Below are 24,608 nucleotides of genomic sequence, written 5' to 3'. Positions count from 1 at the left end.
GTTATATTAATTACTCTAGTCACAGAATAGATTTTAATAATACATAACAAAAACTTTATTAATGACACATAGGTTGTGACAAAATTGATGTATTGCTAGTCCCCATACTAAGGAGTCTCTGTGTTATGGGTAACTAAATGACAATCATTCCGTGGAACATGCTTAAAAAAGAAAACAAAAGTAGGTTTAGTGTTACAACTAATCAAACACAAGTCTTATACGACATTAAGTATGTGTATGTATGAGTGTGTGAATGGGTGTGTGCGCATGTATTTAAGGGTGTAGCTAAGAGTTGTTATAAGCGTACGCTGTTTCTCTGTTAGTGGCACCTGAGTCATGTCAATATACGTATAGGCCTCTGTAGATTCCAATTCAGCTAGCGTAATTTTTATATGATTTTGAGTTTGTATCTGGATGGTTTAAGATTAGTTGTAGATTTTGTATGTTTATTTGAATAAGATTTAATTGATTAATGCAATTGTTTATTCAGTATTATTATTAACCAATACATGTGCATAAATAACATTAAACAAAATATTGGTTAACGAACGACAAAGAAAAATTAATTAGTTTAACATTAAACATATAATACAATTAAATTGAAAATAAAGTAAAAATGTATTCAAAGTTGATAAAAAATAAAATTCGGCTTTTTGCATAGCACTAATGTTTTTGTATTTGATAATACCGCAAGAAACCCGGCAGTCATTCTAAACTTATTATAAATCCTATTTTGACGGTTTTAACTAAAGAGGTATCCATACCCATATTTTGGTCACAGAGTAGACACAATATAACACTCAGATACAAATAGTTAAATTAGACTGTTTCATAAATAAGAGCTCAAGAGTGCGTTGATGTCTTTTGTTAGAGTGAACGTTTTGTTAGTAGAGCTGTTTATTCCGAGGAAAATTTGTATGTTTGTAACGAATAACCTCGAAATCCGATAAAGAAAAATCTTTTAACGAAATTTGCTGTATGTGTATGTATATTGCTATAAAGTAAAATTTCCTATTACAAGGTAGGTAAATTGTCACATAACATTGACTTCGCTACCCATGAACCTATAGATACAGAGTTTATCGCCAGATCTTCTTGTCCGTTCTACGTTCTTGATTTGAGAACAGCCCTGCGATTCTGTCCACCTTTTCAGAATGCCAAATCATAAAATGACTGCTTCACGACTGATTTGAGAGCGACCGCCGATGCGAAAACCGCTGTGTGAGTTTGAAAAGTGAGTTACAGAATCGCAGGGCTGGGAGTAAATATAAAATTAGAAGCATATAATATCTATTTCTTTAGTGCCGTTCATAAGTGTACATTGTGTTAAATGAATAAATGATTTTGACTTTGACAGAGCCGTAACTAAAGAGGGATAATCAGAAACAAGACCATGAGCGATTAATGACTCCCGTTTGTCAAAATCCAATAAATTTTGACGTCAGACTCGTTCTGAATACGTTATTAAAGGGAATAAATAAAATATTATACAGAACCCGGAAATATTAATGATAAAGCCTTGAAAACGGTCAAGCCCTTTTCTCATGCATCGAAACTTGATAATTAAAAAAATAATTCAAAATTAAATTACCCTATAAACTGTTAAGATAACAGTTTATAGCTTGTTTGATAGCTTAATTTTGCAATTTTAAGATAAAGGTTGACATTTGAATTATTTTGCTAATCGATCAAACACTATATATAATAACTTCATCAAATCTTGTTAACACAGGTCGAAACATGTCGAATTTACCTCAGTTCATAATACATTGTCTCTGGCCTACAAATATCTTTTTTAATACCGGACCTACTGAAGTTTGATTCTGGATTTAGTAGGTCGTAAAATTGACCTGGGTTTTTGAGTATATTGTAGCGAGTGTTCGGTGAGCGAGAAACCCTTTTTAAGATCAAGGAAGATTCAAGATTAGAAGGATCATTTATTATGTATAAGTGTATATGTATAAGGAATATCCTAAAAGTATATTTTTAGGTAAAATAGCAGTTTTATGTGACTCTCATCCCTATGGTCATTGGTTCGATCCCCAGCTGTGCACCAATGGAATTTATATATAACATTCCCTCGAACGGTGAACCATAACATTGTGAATCGGCTTGCCTTAGACCCAAAAAGTCGACGGCGTGTGTCTGCTGTTTGCATATTGGATTGACATATGATCATGAAACAAATACAGAAATCTGAGGCCCAGACCTAAAAAGATTGTAGCACCACTGATTTTTTAAATATATTTTTAGGTACGCAGTACCCGCCATAGTATGAAATATGTAAACAGATTAGATATATTTTATTGACCAGTGCCAAGACAAAGTTATTCGTCATCGCAAAGCCATTAAATCAGTAAAAGTAATAGCAAATATTGAATGAATACATTTATTCACAAAGTTAAAAACACAGATTTACCCACGAAACAATCCGTGCTCAATAGCTATTAGTGGAAGTATTACTACTCGAAAGCTACTTCTTGTAGAATCGTTATATAATTTTAACAATGGAGCATAGACATGTGGAAGCTAGAAAGACAATTATTGATTTCTAGTACGAAAAGTTCATTTCAAATTGAGCTTGTAATGTTGTTAGAATGTTAAAATAAATAAAAATAAGTAAGTCAGCACATCCGTAACTTTACTTACGGCCGTAATACTAGCAGTAAGTCACCGCGAATGTCTTTTGTTATTAATTAATATTGTAGATGCCTGTTGTGTGATCCAATAATAAACTTTAAATATAATATTAAAAGGCTATTTAAAAACTATTAGATTAAAATCTTTATGTTATAAGGCATTCCCACCACTATGTGGAACTAGCTGCCCACTGAAGTATTTCCGAACCAAATCAACTTAAGGTCCTTTAAAAAAAGAGCGTACCAATTCTTCAAAGGCCGGCAACGCACTTGCGAGCCTTCAGGCAATCTGAGTGTCCATGGCCGGCGGTATCACTTAACATCAAATGAGCCTCCTGCCCGTTTGCCTCCTGTTACACTAATGCATCTGCTAATGTAACTAGTTTTTCTGTTTGCCTATATACTATGAGAGTGATGTTTGTGTCACTAACAATGTTTATCCTTGTAAAAAGTCACTGGTCAGCCTTTGAAATTCCTTACAAATCGGAAGTTACCTCCCACTACGAGATAGCATATCACATGCATTCGATTTTGACATTTATCTTAATGGAATAATGAATAAAATCGCGTGAAACGGCAATCATGTTAGATGTTAGCCTCGCTCGCATTATGTAAGGTTCATTGCAATGTAAAATGGAGCTAAAGGTATCAATATGATCTCAAAAGCTAAGTTGTGCAATGGTATTTCGGTAATTGATTTTAACTTTCTAAATGCCAAAATTAATCCGTAAATGTGGCTCGAACAATTATTTCGTTTAATGTGTAATTTATTTGCAAGAATATGGTACAAAAATAATGGTGGTACAATCTAAAGTTCGCATTTGCCATACATAATGGCGTGCAAATTTGTCTTAAAATGTAGAATAGAAGTTACTAACATTGTGAGTAATAGAATTATAGTCAGTACTTATATTATTTTATCATTACATCATCACATTATTAAAATATGTTATTTCACGCAATAATCATTAATAGATTACTCGTAATACATTTTTAAAAAGTAGTACATTAAGAAAATGTTAAAACTCCAGTAGGAATCTTTGATATCCTAAAATCATTTCTCAAATTAAAAATATAGGTGAGCATGGCATAATATGTTGCTATGTTGTTGGATCAACTCGAGTTGTTTTATTCATTCCTTGAACTTAAAAGTTTTTTTATGGAAATATGATAATTAAAATATTGCTTTATTTCGGAAATCGAACAGTTTCTATAGGGTAGCAAAGTAATATGTTCCATATGTTGGTACTAAAAAGGTGGGCTAAGTAAAACATATTAAGGCGAAACGAACTAGCTAACTTGTTATTAATATAAGTTGGAAATCAAGTATTTTTTATTGCACTTCCCCATTGCCAGTGTTGCTTTTAAAAGATCACTTGTTAGCGATAAGGTTGCAAGGGTAGCTTTTATATATGTGGCCTGACCGTCTTTTAATATTTTCGAGGTGTTAAATAGATAGAAAGCCTATGTAGCAATGAGATCTATATCTATTGTTAAGAAATGACAATAAATCTCCTACAAGATCTCAATTTATATTTCCAGTAATATTGGGTAAGTAATTTCATTCTGACATATTATATAAAACGTTTGTTTGACATTGACATTACTATAAAATTGACATAAGGTCTAAACACAAACATGCGACAACAACATGTAAACAACGTAAGAGAGAATAGGGCAAAACATTCAATCGCCTTACAGTACTGTTTTTAATTAATATGTTTTGGTTCGTTATGCTAGTTATTTATTTTTATTATAAGCCATAAACCATATATAGTACCAAAACTGTACCGATATGGGATGACTATGATAATATTAACAATTTATTTAGGTAAAAATTATTATGTTTTTATAAATATACTGTATTTTCTTAACCTACATAAAAAATAAATCAGTGGCGCTACAACGTATTTAGGTCTTGGCCTCAGATTTTTGAATCTGTTTCATGATAATTTTTAAATATAATAGGCAAGTGAGTGATCAGCCTCAAGTGCCTGACACACGCTGTCAACTTTTTGGGTCTAAGACATGTCGGCTTCCTCACGATGTTTTCCTTCACCGAGCAAATGCTAAATGCGCACATAGGAAGAAAGTCAATTGATGCACAGCCGGGGATCGAAACTACGACCTCAGGTATGAGAGTCGCACGCTGAAGCCACTAGGCCAACACTGCTCTTAACCTACATAGAATAATAAAATTAAAAAAAACAAAATTAAAACAAATCTAATTAATTAATAACATGATTTTTTTTAAATTTTGTTATCTTAGTTACTTGAAATGATACGTTAGGAAGTCAAAAGTCATCATCATAGTGACAAAGGTTTTGCTAATCTTACATAAGCCGCTTTCCCACAATACACCTAGAATCCAAATCATACAAAACTATTCTAGTTCAGATAGGAAATGTTAGCTAGCTAGTTGTTAGGTAACAACCACGGTGCGGAGGAATATCACACTTATTACTAATACTTAGGGCTTAAAGTTCAAAAAATGCGCTTCTTGATCTAGATGGCCATGGTACCTACAATCTAGGATTGTTTTCTTGTACAGTTTATATAACTCTGTATAGATATTTATTATACGTTATTTTTAGTATTTCACTGTATTTGAAGAAGGAGAAAAAGATATAGTCATCCACATCTTATTACATTTCATATTTTTACATTTAAATTTAATTAATTCTAGAAAATAATATTAAAATAAATGTTAATTTGGTAAGCAGTAATGATGCCAAAAGCGCCGATTTTCAACGCTCCGTAATAATAATAAAAAAAAACACTACGTGTTTAAGCATTTTAGATAAAAAATATAAAAAATGGGTCAATGTGGCGTGTACCATGTTTGTGTATAGGGAATTTCTTGATATATAAAAAAATATTTTCTACAATTTGTGATGTACATACAGAAGATTTTTTTCCATAAATAATCACAATTATAAACTGCAAGAACTACTGAATAATTTTTTTTCTCTATTCTACTCTATTACTATTAAACATTAAAAAGTAGAATTCAGTAACATAAGATCAGTATTGGCATAGTGGATTCAGAGTACGAATCTCATCCCTGAATACGTAGGTTCGAATCCAGGCTGTGCACCAATAGAGTTTCTGTCTATGTGCACATTTAACAGTGAACTTCATCAAACCTTAGCCTTAGACCCAAAAACCGACAGCGTCTGTCAGGTATAGGCTGGTCACCTACTTGCCTATTAGAAAATGATTACGAAACAGATACACAAATCTGAGGCCCAGACTGAAAAAGTAGCCACTGGTATAACATGATCGCATTCTGTGACAACGGAAACACATAAATCCTAACTATACTGAATCTAATTATTCATTAAAAATTGAATTGTTTAATTAATAATTAGGTTGTTCGTCTGTTCCTCTTGCCAACAGCAAACGAAAAAGAGACTTAACTTAGAAGGTGGATAAACCACAGTAAAGAAACAGCAGGTACATGGCAGATAGGGGCACAGTTAGTGAGGAATGGCGGGATTTGGAGGAGGCCTTTGCCAAAAAAGGGGCACACAGATACTAAAAATAAAATGTGTTTAAAAGTAAATATATCTGAGTAAACGCTATTATTATTATTATTCATGACAACTGAAGCCCTCTAATTTATAAAGCTAGAAATAATGTTTGAACAGTGTAATTAAATCTTAATTCCATTTTTAAGAAATATAAAAAGAATGCCTTGAATCGATTAATCTTAATCGATTTTGCCACAAAAACGACCGAAATCGTTAATTTCGTTAAAGACCTTGAGCTTTAATCCGACTCGAAGTGAAAGTTGTGAATTAATCATGATTTTGTTCTTGAATCAGAACAATGCGTTTGAGCAATTATGATAGGTCATGGAGTCGAATTTATTGCTTTTTATGTTTTAAGTGGGCGTAAATGTTAGTGATCAAAATGTGAAATTTTTGTTTAAGAAAAATATTACACAATAAAAAAAGAATGTCGCGTTAATTTAACGTTTAAATTCAAACTCAAAATCATTAATTCACTTAGGTAATACAATGTACACTTATGAACGTCAATAAAGAAATACATATAAATGCTTCTAATTTTACATTTACTGCCAGTTCTCTAATCAAGGGCGTGGAACGGACGACAAAAACTGGTAAACTCTCCGCCACTCATTTTAACCGCCAAGTTTTTTGTTTTACAAAATGTTTCAAAGCTGCAACCATTACACCATGTTCCACATGACAGCTTTAAGTAATTAATAGTAAAATAAAAAACAAAGATTTGTCCTCTAACAGTAGCAGTTTATATCTGCAAAAGAAGTTTTTAATTCACACATATAGTTCTGAACACACTATTTCTATAGGAACCCACTGTACAATTTTGGCGGTCTCAGCTCAACCTTGCTCCACTAAAATCTTGCTCAACTTGGTGGGAAAACGTTCATCATTATGATATTCGGTGTAATTATAATGACACTGACAAATGAGCATTAAGTGTCATCTCTATAGGGCATGGCGTTCACAAGTAATGTAAATTATCTTGTTATATACGAGTTTTGTATTGGTTCAAGAAACATGACTTCATAATTTATCATAGACGCAACAAAGATGCTTGGGAGAGTTTGGAACAACTTTTACAACTCTTCTTTGAATCGTTGTCTCAGATACGGAATGTAGGAAAAAAGTATTAATTCATTTTTATGATTTAATATTTTGTCTCAGGTATTATGATAGATTTTACCTTTGTCCTTGAGTATTTTTTTACATATTAATGATGGGGAACTTAACAATTTTATTTAAAATTATGTTTTGAAAAACTTTACTGATTTTCTGCTTGTGACTTTATACACCTTCGCATGTCTAGATTGACCGGAATATAGTCCCGTATTGGTATAGATACCAATAACCAATATTGGTGATACCAACAAAACCAAGAAATTTGCAGTATTGCTGATAGATAAATTAAAAAATATACAGAAATTGCAGTCTAAAACGTCTGAATCACCTGCCTGACAGACTTCATTTTTAAATGTCTTCAGATATAACGTTGAAAGACACGCTAAATGGGAAATGTTTAAGCTTACAATCCATTGTAGGGAATGACTAAACCGAGTGAGTAAGATAAGTAAAGAACCATACCAAAGTTAAAAAAAATCTTTTATAATCCTAAAGTATTATTATTGCTTATTCAAGTATTGCGTAAGCGGATTTACTGCAATTTATCCCCCCCCCACTCCTCCTCTTGTCAGTAAAAGTAAGCATAACTCTCAAAAATAATAATATAATAGTAGGTACATAAACGTATTAAGTTTTTGTAGGAATCCTCTAAAATGAATTTAGTTTTCAAGCATAGACAATGAATGGGTAATATGTATTTGTAAAAAAGTTAATAAAATCTGTTGACGTATTCACCAAATAAGAAAATCAAAGCCCCCTTGAACAGCCCCAAAACAATATACCAACCAACTAAATCACGAATTCAGAAAAGCGTATACCGCCATGTATAGAAGAGATATCACCATGGATTCTCAGACCAGAAGGCTCGCAAATATGTTGCGTTAAGTATTGGTACGCTCTGATCTTGCTATTATTTTACTTCTATATTTTAAGTAGCTACAAATTGCGGGCGCCATTTTTATGTTCTTTGAAAAATTTCTATGGCAACAATACCTTTTACATATTCTACGTCAGAATCCATTTAAGGTATTAGGAGAGTCGATTGTTCTCCATTGTGTTCAACGAACATTGTTCAAGGGGTCATTGTTTAGATTCCTTCGTAATATACAAAAATAGATATATCTCTGACGCAAATTGTCGTTGTATTTGATGTGTATTTATTTCTTAAATAATCCATACATTCAACATTGATATGAGCAGGTGTCAACGAAAGACGAAATCGTTTGATTGTGATTGGTCAACAGCTCTAGTTGTGTAGTTTTATAATCTTTATATATATAATTCTATTGTACGTGTGTAGGTCACTGAACTTCTCTTAAATGGGGTACCACAAAAAAATGTTCCGTATGTTTGTATGTACCTAAGAAGATAAGTAAGTGAAGAAATCATATTAAGGCGAGAAGATACCTTGTAGGATAAAAAATACGCTTTTATTTTATTTTTACATTATTAACTGTTTTAACCACTAGTCAGACTTAACAAAGATCACCTCCAAATGTCAACATCTATGCTTCACTATTATACACTATTCTACCAAGGCTATAAAGGGGGGGGGGGGGGGTGGGCTTCCTTTTTACGACTTTTACTATTAACCGGAACCTTTTTTAAAGGCCGGCAACGCACACACTATAAATGGGTGTCTATGGGCTGCGATGACTGCCCTTTTTGGGCGTCCCGCAGGCTCGTGTGCCCCCCTATTATATAAAAAAAAATATATATAATATAATAAAAAAATAAACAATAGTTTTAATACATAATACTAAATTTGGCAGAAAAAACACGACACTTTTGTGCTAATTAATAATTTTGTTTTACTTTCAGTCCAATATATATCAAGATAATATATTATCAATGCTAATCAATATACTATGTTGTTTCCTTATTATATGTAATTGTTCACAACAATTTACAACTATATACTGTATATAAGATAATGAAGGTTCCTTTGTTAAATAAAAAGGAAGATGTGAATTGATAAAGGTGAATATCTTTTAACTATGCCGGTGCGGATATTGACTCAGGCCGAACATTAGTACTACTGTGATAATTTCTTGATATTCACCGTTATTTTTCGTCTCACCACTGGAACAATAGCTTCAGAGACAAAGTGCCAACTCTTTTACTCAAAAACAAAGATTTCAAACTGTGAATGTTTAATTAGTTTGTTTGATTATATATGTATTTTGGCGCTACGACCTTTTTAGTTAGGGCCTCAGATTTCTGTATCTATTTCATGATCATTTGTCTATCTAATAGGCCAGCAAGTGGTCTGCCTCCTGTGCCTGACTCACGTCAACTTTTTGGGTCTAAACTCCAAGAGATTTCGTCATGATGTTTTCCTTCACCGTTCGAGCAAATGTTAAATGCTCACATAGACAGAAAGTCCATTGGTGTGAAGCCGGGCATCGAACCTAGGACCTCTAGGATGAGAGTCGCACGCTGAAGCCACTAGGACATCTGCTCTATTATAATCTAAATTCCCATTAAAAGTAATAGCAACTTACCTACATGATTTATTCACAACTGAAGATGTTATGATTGCGTGTTTAGCGTACTTAAGTATCTATTGATAGGTACCCGATCGGAGACTATATCAAAGCGAACTATTCGTCAAGTGTTGTTGTGGAAATTTCTACAAACTTTGTTAAGTATGACGGACTAACACAAGGATGAGAGTCGCACACTGAAGCCACTAGGCCAACACTGCTGCTTTAATTTAATTAATTCACTTTAATTTAAATCGTAAGCGAATCGTAATTTTAATATTAAGATGTCAGATGATTGAATTGTAAAACACTTCTATTGTTAAAGAAATTGCTGTTACTGACAGACATAAGAAATTAGCTATCAATTGAAAGTTCATTTTGTTCGGATGCGTTCATATTGTTCGTCAAAATAAATTTACAGTATAGTGATGAAACTAAGTGTAATAATAAACTAAACCTAATAAAAACTATTTACATGAATTTTTATCTGACGATATAACTACCAACTTTGAAAAACATGATGGACCGAACAGTAATCACAAACCCTAGTCTAAGGTCTCTGAGATATTCAGATATGGAGATCGTCAGAGTAACGGAGCAGTGTAGTAATCTGCATCACCGGGGTTGGCAGTATCACGACGTTCAGCAGTGATCAAGCGGTCGGAGGTGGAGGTGGGTTAACCATGAGTTCGTACCTCGGCAGTTGGATGTAACCCATGGATGCAATTAGTACTTGCTCATTGAGCATACTGGCTATAAGATCCATTCTTCTAAATTTATCAAGAAAACAGAGCTGGAGTTGTGCAACTGATTTTTATTTGGGTCGAGAATATCAAAAATCCAGGAGGTTACAATAAATTATTATATTTTTTCTAGAACAGGGGGCAATTGGAAGGAGGCTCACCTTATGTTAAGTGTATCAATGCCGGAGGGCTCACGAGTGCGTTGCCTTTACGCTATTTTCTTGAAGAAGCCTAAGTCGAATTGGTGTTTTATGGTAAGCCGAAAAAGAGTTGTTTTATTATGAATCTTGAATCATATCAAGTTCAGGCAGGGCGTTTGCTATTACGGGCCATTGTCTCTTTAATAAACATCTCCTTGTCACGACAGGTTGATGTGCAGAGGATGTTTCAGCGCAGAGGAATCAGTCACCCACGTAGTCCAGGAATGCGAGGCTATGGCTAAACAACGTGCAGATGTCCTCGGAGCAGTGACGTCGCTACGTGAAGCCTGTTAAGTGCCCAGAAGATTTCTGTGCTTCTGGAAGGAGCTAGGCTGGCTAAATTAGCCAGGACTTTACTCACAACGGACCAATTATGAGTCTCAGTGCGGTAACTGAGTCCACCTACCTAATTCCTTATATAGGCGGTTTGCTTAATTGAGTAGTTCTTTGCGTAACAATGATATACTTTTTAAACTTACAACAAGTGTAAGACTTATAAATCATCAGACATCGAGGCAGAATACGAAATTCCACCCGTATCACCTCGACGACGTTCCACAACTGAACGTTTTTAAGGCAGTTGTTGCCGTGCACCAGCTGTTCTCTGAATTATTTCCGAACCAATTTGACTTAGGGTCCTTCAAGAATATGTAGCAATTTTTAAAAATCCGACAACGCACTTGCGAGCCTTCTGGCAATATCACTTAATAGATCAGCCTCTTACCCGTTTGTTACATTAAAAAAATCACTTTTAATTCATATTCTATTATAACAGATTGTCAAATTCTTATTCTGAAAAAATATTTTTAAGCTGTTTTCGTTCACTTATAAAGGACACTACTACATGTACTCTTTCTTCTTTGTTTCACATAGTATATGTTTTTTTAGAGAATACATTATTTTAACTTAATAATTGTATGCGGATACATGTGGGACATAAAATTAATCAACCCGCATAGCATTGTCAAGGAAATATAAATGTAATTACATTTTGTAAGTGTTGCAATGTGCAATGATATTATTACCATCATATTTATGTTTTGTGGTATAGGATAAGTCAGACATAAAATATTGATATGAAGCAACGTTCCGTTTTAGTTTTTTTAAGTATTTAGGGTAATACTTAAACAAAATCAATGGCGCTACAACCTTTTTAGGTCTGGGCCTCAGATTTCTGTATCTGTAATCATTTGGTAATCTAATAGGTAAGTAGGTGATCAGCTTTCTGTGCCTGACACACGCCGTCGACTTTTTGGGTCTAAGGCAAGCCGGTTTCCTCACGATGTTTTCCTTCACCGTTCGAGCGAATGTTAAATGCGCACATAAAAAGTCCATTGGTGCACAGCCGGGGATCGAACCTACGACCTCAGGGATGAGAATCGCACGCTGAAACCACTAGGCCAACACTGCTCAGAGTAGGGTAATACAGTAGAACCTCTATAAGTCGAATATCAAGGGAGACGCCAAAAAATTCGAGTTATAGAGTTTTCAACTTATGGAGGATTTCGACTTAGGCGGATTTTGATTTGACATAAAGAGTTTGAGGTTTATTCTTATAAACTTAGCCAAATTTCAAAGGGGAAAAAAAATTGAACACCTGACACAAAGCAAGCAAACACGTGTTTCCATGAGTCATAAATTTATTATTGTATACTCCTAAAAAGTTTTCTAAGAAAAAATTGTGTACTCACATTGACGACAAGTTCTTAAAGTCGGTAACTTATTTTTGTTCGAACAATAGAGATAATAAATTCCAAATGATCAAGTTGTAAAGGTTGTAAAATAAAACGTTCCTATGTTCGAGATACAGAGGTCAAATTTAATTTTTCGAGTTATAGAGTGAAAATATGTACCAAAATGGCTTGGAGGGACTCGGTGATTATTTCGATTAACAGAGGGTCAAGATTTCAAGTAATGGAGGTTTTGGTGTTTTAAGGGAAGGGAACAAAACATTTTTTCGAGATTTGGAGGTTTTTGACTTATCGAGGTTCGACTTAACGAGGTTCTACTGTACTTAATAAGTCTAATATTCATATTCGGGAATCGTTCATGTCTAGACTATGAATACTCAACTCGAAATCATTTTTCTTAATTTATAAAAGCTTGCCACAATATACAATTTTTAATGTGTCAAGCAGTAATAGGCAAACATGACATACAAGAAAAGATAATAGAAAGTGAGGGGATTTTGATGAACAACTGGTTGGGATAGAAGTATTGCTTAAATAGAAGTGCTTACTGCTGCCCATGAGCACCTGTAACGCTTACGACTTAAGAGAATGAATCCTTTTGAAATTATGGAGGTTAATTAATTTTAATCATTTTGGATTTTAACTAAGAAATGATTGATAGTAATAAAAATAGTATATTTTTGACTATCATACAAACATATATTTAGTGCCAGGGACTATATAATAGTTAATATAGTACCTGGCACTAAAAACTCTTCATTTATAATATTTTAATTAAGAGTACTCGACGGCATTTAAATCCATAAAGTTAATAGTTTTTGTTAAGAAAATATTCTCTTTAGAAGGGATTTTTCTTAAATATTTCTTACTATGGTATATAAGCTAAATGCTAAAGTTCTCACATTGTGTACAATGCTTTATTTCATTGTGTGCCTGAGCTATTTATTAACAATAGAAAGTCGTTATGCAAGTCAGTACATTTTGACTTTAATTTCATAATCTCATTTCCTGTTCTAATTTAGTTTTTATGTAATGAAGAGCTACACAGTTATGCATGCGATTCTCAACCCTGAGGGTAAGACAATTGATACCAGATACTCTTATTATCTTCTTGATTTCTTCTTACAAGTCTACAAGAATTAAACTTATTTTCGTATTTAATAAATTAAAAAGCTTCGATCAACACTGTTCAATTAGTAACAACCCTTTCACTATGTTAAGGGTCCAATCAAAGTACTATATAAGAACCTTAAAGCCGTAATATTTTCATATTATATCATACAAATTAATAAAATATGTTTTTATGGAATATAAGATACAGGTATCACTTATTCCACGTCATTAAATTTGTATTGCAGAAATCCTTACTCATCGGCAAGGAAGACAGAGGGTGTAGGCCGAGAGAAAAAGCCGGCGTACCTCTCGGTACTCTTTTAAATTTATATGACAATACCTTTACACCTAAATGAGGGATCGTAGATCTTCACTTAAAAGCTTTGATGAGTTAATACTAAGTTAAGCTTGATTTGGAATCCATCAAAGTCGTTAAAAATTTTTAGGTAATTGTTGTTCAAATTATTGATTGAAATTTTGGAATCGTGTCCGCTGACCAACCAGATGGAACGATGAAGTGAGAGACTCATCGTCCTCAAAACTACACACTGTCATAAGAGACGAGCTGGACCGAAGCCGGGGGAAGCAGATAGTCGGCTCCAGGCGCTTTCTTGCTGACCACTATTCTCAGACATGAGCTGCGGATTAAAGAGAGAGAATTCTTTTTTTTTACGGGGAACCGGGCAGGAGGCTCATCTCATGCCAATGCTCAGAGGGCTTGCGAGTGCGTTGCCGGTCTTTTAAGAATTGGTAAGCTATTTTCTTGAAGGACTTGGTTCGAATTCGAAAGACGATTAAAAATATTAAATACTCTAAATGATCGTAGTCTAAATTCAGTTTTTAAAATATTCTTGTTAAATTTTTAACTGTTACATTAAACGAAAGTGTTTTTTTAATTATATAAGCATTACATAAACAAGTTAATGTATCAAAAGTAGGTTAAAATATAGTATTGATGCATGCATATTATATTTTTATCTTAGAGTTTCCTTTTACTAGAAGAAAAACAGTGTTAAAATATGCCAAACATAGCCACAAATACAAATTAGACGTTTGCCAAAGGGATTTGGAACACGAAAATCGTAAGAGGACACGTTCTGGACACACCGTTAAGGAAGAGGAGAGATTGAGTTAAATTTCTACTCTTCAGTGAGACATAATTCTGTACCTATTCCAATAAAAAAAATGTGTGCGTGTACTAGGTGTACACACGTAAGAAGTGAAACTTCTTTATGAGTTATGACGTTATTTTCCGAAAAATGATCTACTATGCATATAGTATATAACTTAACGAAATTGGTTAAATAAAGTTTAACAAAAGGCTTTTATTATCATAGACATGAATACAAATACAATTATTTCATTTTACCTTATTATCATTGTTATCGTTATTATATATTTTTGTTATTAATGGCTTCGAATCTCTTCGGATCAACCGTGGTAGGGACAAGAAAAAGATGGCGCGTAACCGAAAAACGTGACGATTTGCTATAAAATTTCTCCCATACGTCGATAAAGAACTTTCATTCCAACGCCGATAAAGAAGTTTGACTTCAAAAAGCAACATGGCGCGTAACCGAAAAATGTGACGCGTAACGAAAAAATGTTACACTAAATTTTTTTCCAACCCCGATAAAGAAGTTTCACTTCAAAAATCAAGCACTAAATAATTTCCTTCCTTTCCTTTTTAAAGATGAAGGGTAGATCTAGTTTCTAGGAATCAAACCTTCATCCTGTCACCGAAAGCTCACGCTATACTGTGATCATTTATGACACGAAGGTATCTCGAATATAGAAAATAACTAGCTGACCCGGCAAACGTTTGTTTTGCCATGTATATTATTTCTAGGAAACATTTTCTGAGTTCAATAAAAATAACTATCTACAATAATAGAGAATAGGGGTTGATCGTAGAGGGGTGAAAATTAGGGGTTGTATGTATTTTTGTACGCTGTATCATAAAAAAAAACAAAAATATTCTAAAAATAAAAAATATTTTTTTGGGGTGGACACCCCTTATCACTTAGGGGTTTGAAAGGTAGATAGTAGCTGATTCTCAGACTTACTGAATATGAATATAAAATATAAAAGATTAAAGATTTAAGTTGGCGCCTGATCGCCTGGCGGTAGATAGTATCGGTGACCGAAGAGCTGGTACTTTTCTCGCTCAACTTTCAATTAGGCATAAAGGCACTTTTGCTTAAAATTACATGTTAAAAATATTTAAAAAAATTGACTAGTTGCCCCTTTCAAAAGGTTGTTTCATATGGAGAAGAATGGGCAAGAAACTCTATACTTAGTACTTACTTAAAATAGTTTTTACAATATGTAGTACATATATATAAAATAGGATTATGGTTGTACACTATTCTTTACAAAAAATACGAGCATATTATATCCAAAAACTGGTGCTATTACAAAATACAACACTAGCTGTCCTACTTAATACATAATTTAATACATAATATCGATAACAAGTAATTAAAGTGTACTACTTATAAGTAGTACATCACTTCCACTGTTGACAGATCACTTTCGTTTTCATGCGCTTGCGCCGTGACGTCACTTATCAGTTGTATAATTGCGCGGGAACCGGTTTAATGTTATATTGTTTTTGTGTTTTGAGGTTACGTTATGTAAACCTTTTGGGAACTATTTTGTTATTTAATTAGACAAAATAATTGTTTTCATTTTTATTAGCTTTTTATTATTATTATGACAATGAGTAATCTAATCTGCGTTATGCTACCTCCATGGCTCAGTAGATAGACATGGTTCTAGGTGCGATTCCTGGCGAAACAAAAATTGTTTTGTGCACAGATATCTGCCACTTGATTGATTATTTCTTTATAGACTAGTTAGTTATAGACTTCCTGCACTGTGCAAATATGTTAATTGCGCTTAGTAATAAATATATCACTGGATTTCGAATCGCCAATCCAGCCAATCTTATCAAAGGAATTTTGTGTATATTATATTATCTAAATCTAATCTAAAATTACGAAGGCAATATTAATGTAATAAGTTTATTGAGTTACCTTGCATACATAATCAAAATTTATTGATAAATTGTCATTGTTATTGGCATATACCATTCGACCTTTCAACACGAACACCGGATCTTATTAGACAATTAACTTATAGCCTTAATTTCGCAGTATTTAAGGAATGTGTGGCAGGAAATTGGTTTCCTTTTGAGGAAGGCTAACTTGAGTAATATTCTAATATTTATGTATTGGCGTTTTATTATATATATATTGAACGTTTGGTTATTTGTTTTAGTGAAACACAATTCTCTATTGGTATGTAATTTGAATTAATTTTGTTTAGGGTTGTCTGTACCTTACACTAACAGAATACTGTTTATCAGATATTTAAATATGTAACCACAGCTTATTATAAGAGATAATTAGAATTAAGTATGAAATTTTTAATATCGAACCTATAATAATAAAATTTGAAAAAAGAATTTTGTTTGAAGAGTTGTGATAATCTGAACCTTCAACTAACATAATAGACAAGTTTATCAGATATTAAACATGGAACCATAGGGTTTTGATAGAGGAATTTTAAAAAAGCCATGATAGTATTAAATTTTGAATATCGAACGAATGATTTATGAATTTTATTAATGTTAGAGATTATTAGATATTTAAATTAAATTATAGTCTACGTATAGATTATAGATTTATTAAACTTCTGTGGACATATTTAGTGTTTCATCAACTTTGATAGATTACTTTGAAAGATAATTCCTATTATACGTGACTCATTATTTAACTAAGCAAAACCACTTTGTCACATATAAACATAATTTGCATCTTGAAATATGTAGATAATTATCCAGGAAGTGTCTGTTTCACAGAATATGTTTTTAACACAACAATAAAATTGTGTCACAAATAAATACGCTCTTTGTCAGTTTATGGCTATCGCACATTAGTGGTTGACTATTAAATGTCAAATTGATATTTTTATCTTAAATACTTGAGAAAGAAAATAAACGATGACAATGCTATAAACAAATACTTCAGATTTCTGTATCTGTTTCATGATCATTTATCAATCATCATGAATCAGATACAGAACTCTGAGGCCTGACACACAGAATGTGCCTGACACACGCTGTCGACTATTTGAGTCAGGCAAGCCCGTTACCTCACGATGTTTTCCTTCACCGTTTGACCGAATGTTTAATTCGCACATAGAAAGAAAGTCCATTGGTGGAAAGCCGTGGACCGAACCTATCACCTCAGGGATGAGAGTCTCACGCTGAAGCCACTAGGCCAACATTTCTCTATACCTGCCTATATTTACTTACAAAATATTCAAAAATGTTCCAATCGTGCAAGCGAGTGAACGCTCGCTCGAGGACAGGTCGCAACATCTTAATATTATTATTGTTTTAATTTAAGCAGATATTTTGACGGGTGAATTTTCGATTGAAAATTAGGGTGTTTTTTCGATATTCATTCAAAATAAGGTGAAAAAATAAATATTTTTAATCCAATAAATTACAGCGTATTTGGGACATAGAAAGGTAAGTTTTCACCAAATATTGTTAAAAAAAAAGATTTTTGTAAAAGATAAAAAATTAAAAACCAAAAACTTGGTTTTTTGAATTTTTCACATAAATTTTGAGGTTATGTGAAAAATGTGTGAATACAAAAGTTTTAGATCTTTTTATTACCTACAACTTTGCCATTTAACTTTCTTGATAGGACTTTTAGTTTTGCCGGAAATCGAGATAAACCGTTTTATACCCTTAAACCTCCCCCCCTTCCCTTCCCGACCTCAGATCGCCCGTAAATTATTTTTCCTTTAATTTTTATAATATTATCCTCCCTTTCCAATAGGGTTCATCCTACTATTATTTTTTTCACTTTTTATTTATTTTAAAGGCTATCTGCACTGGTCTATTGAGACAAAATCATTTTTCAAAAGTCATCACTCACTAACGCCAAACGAATTTGTATAAAAAAGGTCACGTGACCTAACCTCAGCTAATGTCATTTCCTCGAGCCCTAGACCCAGGTACTATGTTGTTCTTTACAAAACCACATAGAGATTTTACGTACATATATTCCTAGTATTAAGTTTTAAATAATATTCGAAGGATCTTTCCGTTCTAACCTTCAGTAATGTCAAATATTTATCCATTGTAAATACAATTAAATTATAAAACGCATAACGACCTTGACACTATCGAAATAACAACGGAAGTGACAAACAAACAATAGACAATTTCCTGTTTCCGTGTCCACTTGTCAAAGTTGTCAATAACTTTCTTTCACTTTTGCTTGAGGCTAAAAGATACATACATTTCAAATAAATGGTAAAGGCAGCATTTTATATGAATTAATCATAAGGATAATGGTCAAATATTATAAAAACTTGTATGGGTTGGTTGTGCCAATTGGAAACATAAAAATTCCATATTAAATAAAAAACCAAAACACCTTAAAACAGTCAACGAAAAAGAACCAACGATACAAAATATTAATCATTATCAACTGTGCGCATGCATGACTAACAAGTTGCGATTCTGTGCTATAATCTGTGTCAATAGGTAAAGGGCAAACCTTTTGATGCTAGCAAGAAAGCGCGGGCGTTTTTACCGCGCTTTGTATTGTGTCATGGCTGTCAACCATTGACAAATTCACTTTTCTCGTGACGAAGACAGATGCAGTTTTTAATGATTTTCTTGACATAGATAATTGAGGGTTTCATTGTTTATGACAGAAGTTGAATAGTTTATCTACCACAATATTTTTGTAGTTTTAGAAATTAGAATTTCGTCCCATTTTTCTATTTCAAGTTAAAGAGAAATGGAACAAATCATTTTACATTTATGTGATTTATATTTTGTTTCTTTATAAATTTAATGCTTTGTTAGAGAAGTCGGCATAAAATTGTCAACGTACACAAAATATCAGTAATCCCAACAAATTGTACCCAAATAAAGGAATTTATTTCGGATCGGATTTTATTACGTGAACCGTTACGATTCAATGTTTAAATATGCTTGAAATTGAATATTTATTTTTTCAATTGTCGTGTTAATGGTGTGATTGCCGATATTTTTGGGCCAAATATCGATATTCTTACAATGTAAAAAAACCGGAAGTCTTAACGGTTTGGATAAGGAATTCCATTCATAAGGTTCGATTTTCAATTTAAGAGGATTATTTTTGTTTATTATCAATTTCGAACATTTGAATTCAAATTAGAATAGTTTATTGCATACTTTTCGTAATTTATAACATAAAAATTTAGTCAACCAAGATGTCATTTAACTCAAATATATTGTAAGATAACATTAAAACGTATTTTAAACTTAATATAGTTAATTTAAAACAAAAAAGGTCGATATACTAATAACACTGAAGTGCTCATTCGTCTCCTTACACCAAATTCTATTTACTCTATGATTAAAAGACACAGATCACGGCATAAACGGATAGTTTTGTCAAGTTCGAAAACGTTTCTAACAACGCAAATATGTTCTATATAATTGATATATTTAAGGAATATATTCTGGTTTTCACTGAACGAATGCTTTTCATAAAAATATAGTTTACAATATTAAATGTTTGTTGAAAAAAAAATCAATTTATTTTAAATAACGGATAACTGAACTAATTGCATTTAACTCGGAGTTTCATTATCTTTCGGCAATCGTGTCCACCTAGAGACAATCTCTTCGTGTTTATATCCGGTAGCATTTAATTTAAATATGTAGTACTAGCGTCAACCAACAGTCAGACTTTTTGGATAAGGGACTAATTAGACCTCCTTTATAAATTTAGTCTATGCTCTACAAGGTAATTCGCACAATAAAACGAAGATTAATATGCTATCGTTCGATTAGGCGGGATAAATGGAGTGTGAAGACAGCTGTCAGTCACGCAACATTTGTGACATAACTGTCTTCCCGCTTCCGAGACTATTGCGTCAGATTTGTACATGGATATGGTATGTCGTATCTGTAGTTTAGTTCTTTTTATCTATCGTGTATCTGTTTCTTGTTACTGTAATACAAGAAAGATTGTAAAATGTTTCTGCCTTATAGTAAGAGACTCTCTCTATCGGGGCGTTTGATAAAAACTGTTATTTTATAACATTGAATAGTGTTATAAATAAAAATTGTTTGTCAAAGTCCTGAATTCTGGCTGATGAATTCCCTACTACCTCCTTTAAATTTTAATTATCACAACCTTTTCCTTCACTACGTAATTAAGTAATTAGATAGTTTATTATTTTGAACAACTGTTGATAGATCAGAAATCTTTAAAAAAATCATTTTTATTCTCTAGTCAAATTAGCTACCAATACATCAATCCTGACTCAACATCGCATACGGACCCCCCTGTCTACAGATTTCGATAGCGAATTGTATCTTATTTCTGTCATATACATCCGCAGAACTTGGAGATACTGATCGCGGTTGGTAACACAGGAGGCAAAAGATCACGTGTCGTGACCAACTAGATGAACCGATCAATACACTGTCATAAAAGAGGCGCAGGACAGAAACAGGTGGAAACAGATTATCTGCTCCAAGTGTTTCCTTGCTGACCACGACACTAACGAATGAAGAGAGAGAGTAATAGTTTTTGAGGTTATTTCGAATTCTTTTACATGGTGACAACTGGTTAAGTCAATACGATTGAATGAACGAAATGAAATCATTCATTCAATTGTAATTTTTAAATTTAGTATTCAAATGAATGCTATGTTAGTACAAGGAAAGTTGTTAGGTGAGCTTAAACAAGCTCATACAGGACGTCCTCGGTTGACGGTGAAAATATAATTACATACTACAATTACGTACAATTATATTTTATATTTCCATAAGGTGAAGGACCATAAGACACTTTCGTTTATAGAAAATACTAATTTTTATTATTAGCAAGACCTTGATATATTATTTATTAAAATAAATAAATAGTGACATACATAATTGATTGTTACATAAATTAGTTCGACATATTATAGCTTAGGGAATATGGGGTATACCATGGGTTTGATTCCCGAAACAACAGTTATATGTTTGGTAATTATATAATAGATACTTGCCTATAACTACCAATACGAGTAATCCATGTTTTTGCCCAACCCTTATTTCAAACATATTCTGTTCATTTAACTGTTTTCTAATACAGGAGGCAAAGAGCCAGAAGGTTCACAAGTGCGTTGCCGGCCTTTTAGAAATGTGTACGATCTTATCTTGAAGAACCCTAAGTCGAATTGAATAACTAAAAAAAATGATATAAAAATGAATAAATAATGAGCAGTTTTGGCTATTTATAATATTTAAATCATGTAACAAATGCTTTAGTCAAAACTATATAATAAAACTGATTTATATGAGTAAAGGGATTTGACTCTTTAAGCGGCTAAAGACCCGCAAAAAGCAAGTCGTGACGAGCGCCTTATTATTAATATTGTCAACAAATACTGAGTTTCTTAACCTTGCCCTTTCGAAGGAACAAAGAACGCCATTTTCTACCTTTTTTAAATAATTTTATAGTAATTTAATACTACTTTTATGAACAATAAATAATGGTATTGGTTTGGGCAATATGATTTATTTACAACGAAAAACAAATTTAAAATATCTTTATCCGTCCAAAACGAGCTTTTAACTTGGCATAACATGGCGATTTTCAAAAGATAATGTATAACTAAGGGGCGCTAAATACCTATTTCATAGTGATCAGCCTTCTAAGTAAGTAGAAATTTGTTCGTTTTTTTTCCTTACTATGCCTTCAACCTTTAAAAGTATTTAAAGTTCAAAAAAGTTTCTATTCCCGGTGAATATTAAAATCTATGATAATTATGTATGTTAAAAACATACAAGGAACAAAATTAAAACAATCTGTCTAGTACAGATAGATTATGATGTTTTATTGGCAATACATATTCCACAATATTATAAAAAAGTGTTGGCCTAGTGGCTTCAGCGTGTGAGTCTCATCCCTGAGGTCGTAGGTTTGATCCCCGGCTGTGCACCAATGGACTTTCTTTCTATGTTCGCATTAAGCATTCGCTCGAACGGTGAAGGAAAACATCGTGAGGAAACCGACATGTCCAGACCTAAAAAGTACAACGTTTTTGTGCGCCATTGATGTATGTGTATATAAAAATTACTCACTTGTATTTTATTATTTTAAGTTGAAATTTGGCTGATAAATAAATAAATGAAGGAGATTTTAGTAAGCAAAAACTATTTAAAGAGTCTGTCTGGACCAGGTCAAACGTTTGACCAAATGAGTCTTAGTATAACAAACAATTTTATTATTACTACATAATATCATATATATAACTGCAGTTAATAATACATATATTATTGAATGCAGTTTTCGGTCCCGGAGTTGCATTAATTACGTTATCAATATATCTTTCGTTACCTCATGATATCCTGTTCCGGGTGCGTGATAAGCTATTATCAATACTAGGTCACTTTCAAGGTGGTCTAAAGGTATGTAAGTCCGTCTGTTGTTTTACGGCTAACGCGTGGGTGGAAATACGAATCGTTATTGCTAATACACGTAGATAGCACGACTGTCAATTGTGACATTCTATATATATATAAAGAGGATATAGCATCAGTCCCTTATCAGGGACAAGGGGAAAGGGTAAAAACATATTGTCAGAATGAGATGTATGACCCGTTGGAACTGTTTATTGTTTAATAAGACGAGATGTTGATGTTTAATAAGATGAGAGTTTTTTACACTGAGGTATATCTCACCTATAGTATCTCACCTATGTACCGCAATACATATTAAATGCTTCTAATTTTATATTTACTGCCAGTTCTCAAATCAAGGGCATAGAACGGACGAGAAGAACTGGCAATAAACTCTCCGCTACTCTTATAATATATACGTATATAAATTAAAATGAATTGCAAAATATGTTGCTAAGCCAACCAACTCGAGTATTTTCTTTCTACCTTGTACTCTGAGAAAGGTTTATATGGAGAGAAAAATAAAGTTTAACTTAGTTCTTAGGTTTTTATTCCGGAAAATCAGAGTTTCTATGGGGAAGTTGTATAAATGTTAATATGTAGCTACTAAAAAGGTAGGCTAAGTAAAAAAATCACATTAAGCCAAAACGAGGTTCGCGCGGGAAGCTAGTTCCAAAGTGTTCACATATTACATTTTAGTTTTTCGTTTCAGAAGGAACACTAATAAAATAAATCTATCTCTCGTGAGTTACATTCAAAGATAGATTTAGGTGCTTTTAGTTAAATCTCACTTTTCGTTTCCCAAGTATTGGAAACCGAAATAATTGAATTAAATAAACTAGTGCATGAATCTATGGTTAAATTTGATTAACTCTTGTTAATTATGTGATTTTTCTATAAAAATTTGTTTATAAAATCAAGTTCATATCAATCAGATTTGATATGGATGCTGTGCAATTTAATAATAATAAGCAGGTTAAACAATAACCGAATGGACTGGTCCAGAAGGAAAAAGGAAGAAGAGCAGACCAGGAACGATACGCCGAGTGGATAAAACAATTATTTATATCTATTTTTGTTAAATTTATCTCAGTAATATGTGGATGAATAAAGGATTTATTATTATAATTAGTTTTTTAAGCATGATTAAAAATCTTTGATATAACAATTTTGGACAGATTTATGAAACCAAATATAAAAATAAAAGTTTTGCACTGCGAATAGTATTAGTATGAATACAGTTTTCAAACGCATTGCGTAAATTTGTTTTTAGACCGAGCCTTAGATTTCCACAAATTTGACATGAAAATCACGCCTCGAACGGCCATAACATACGACACCAATACAAAATCAGAATGAAACTCACACGCAAACCATGAAAGTGCAATTAAAAACCGCACTGCCTTGCTCTTTCATTCGCGTCTTTATATCTATAGGAATAAGAGAGACATCTATTGTTACTTAGTTCGTGGACGTGCCTAATTCAGTCCAAGATCAGAATTGAAGGTTTTGCGGTCAAATTGCTTTTGCGTAACGCGGTAACAGTAGTAGAAGGGTTGTATTATCTGTTGATATGTCCACAGATTATAGAAATACTTCGAATTAGAAATTT

The 24,608-nt window shown here is 32.7% G+C and overlaps 1 protein-coding gene across 6 annotated transcripts in view; it reads right to left on the bottom strand.

Annotated features, from left to right (window-relative positions):
* The window catches only part of LOC125060020 (A disintegrin and metalloproteinase with thrombospondin motifs 16), a 113,722-nt gene that overhangs the window by 38,702 nt on the left and 50,412 nt on the right, over nucleotides 1-24,608 (bottom strand). The window lies entirely within an intron of this gene.

The sequence above is a fragment of the Pieris napi genome, chromosome 20 (genome assembly GCF_905475465.1).
Source record: "Pieris napi chromosome 20, ilPieNapi1.2, whole genome shotgun sequence".
In the NCBI taxonomy this organism is placed as follows: domain Eukaryota; kingdom Metazoa; phylum Arthropoda; class Insecta; order Lepidoptera; family Pieridae; genus Pieris; species Pieris napi.
The sequence above is the reverse complement of the archived record's forward strand: the minus strand, read 5'-3'. Positions and strand labels throughout refer to the sequence as shown.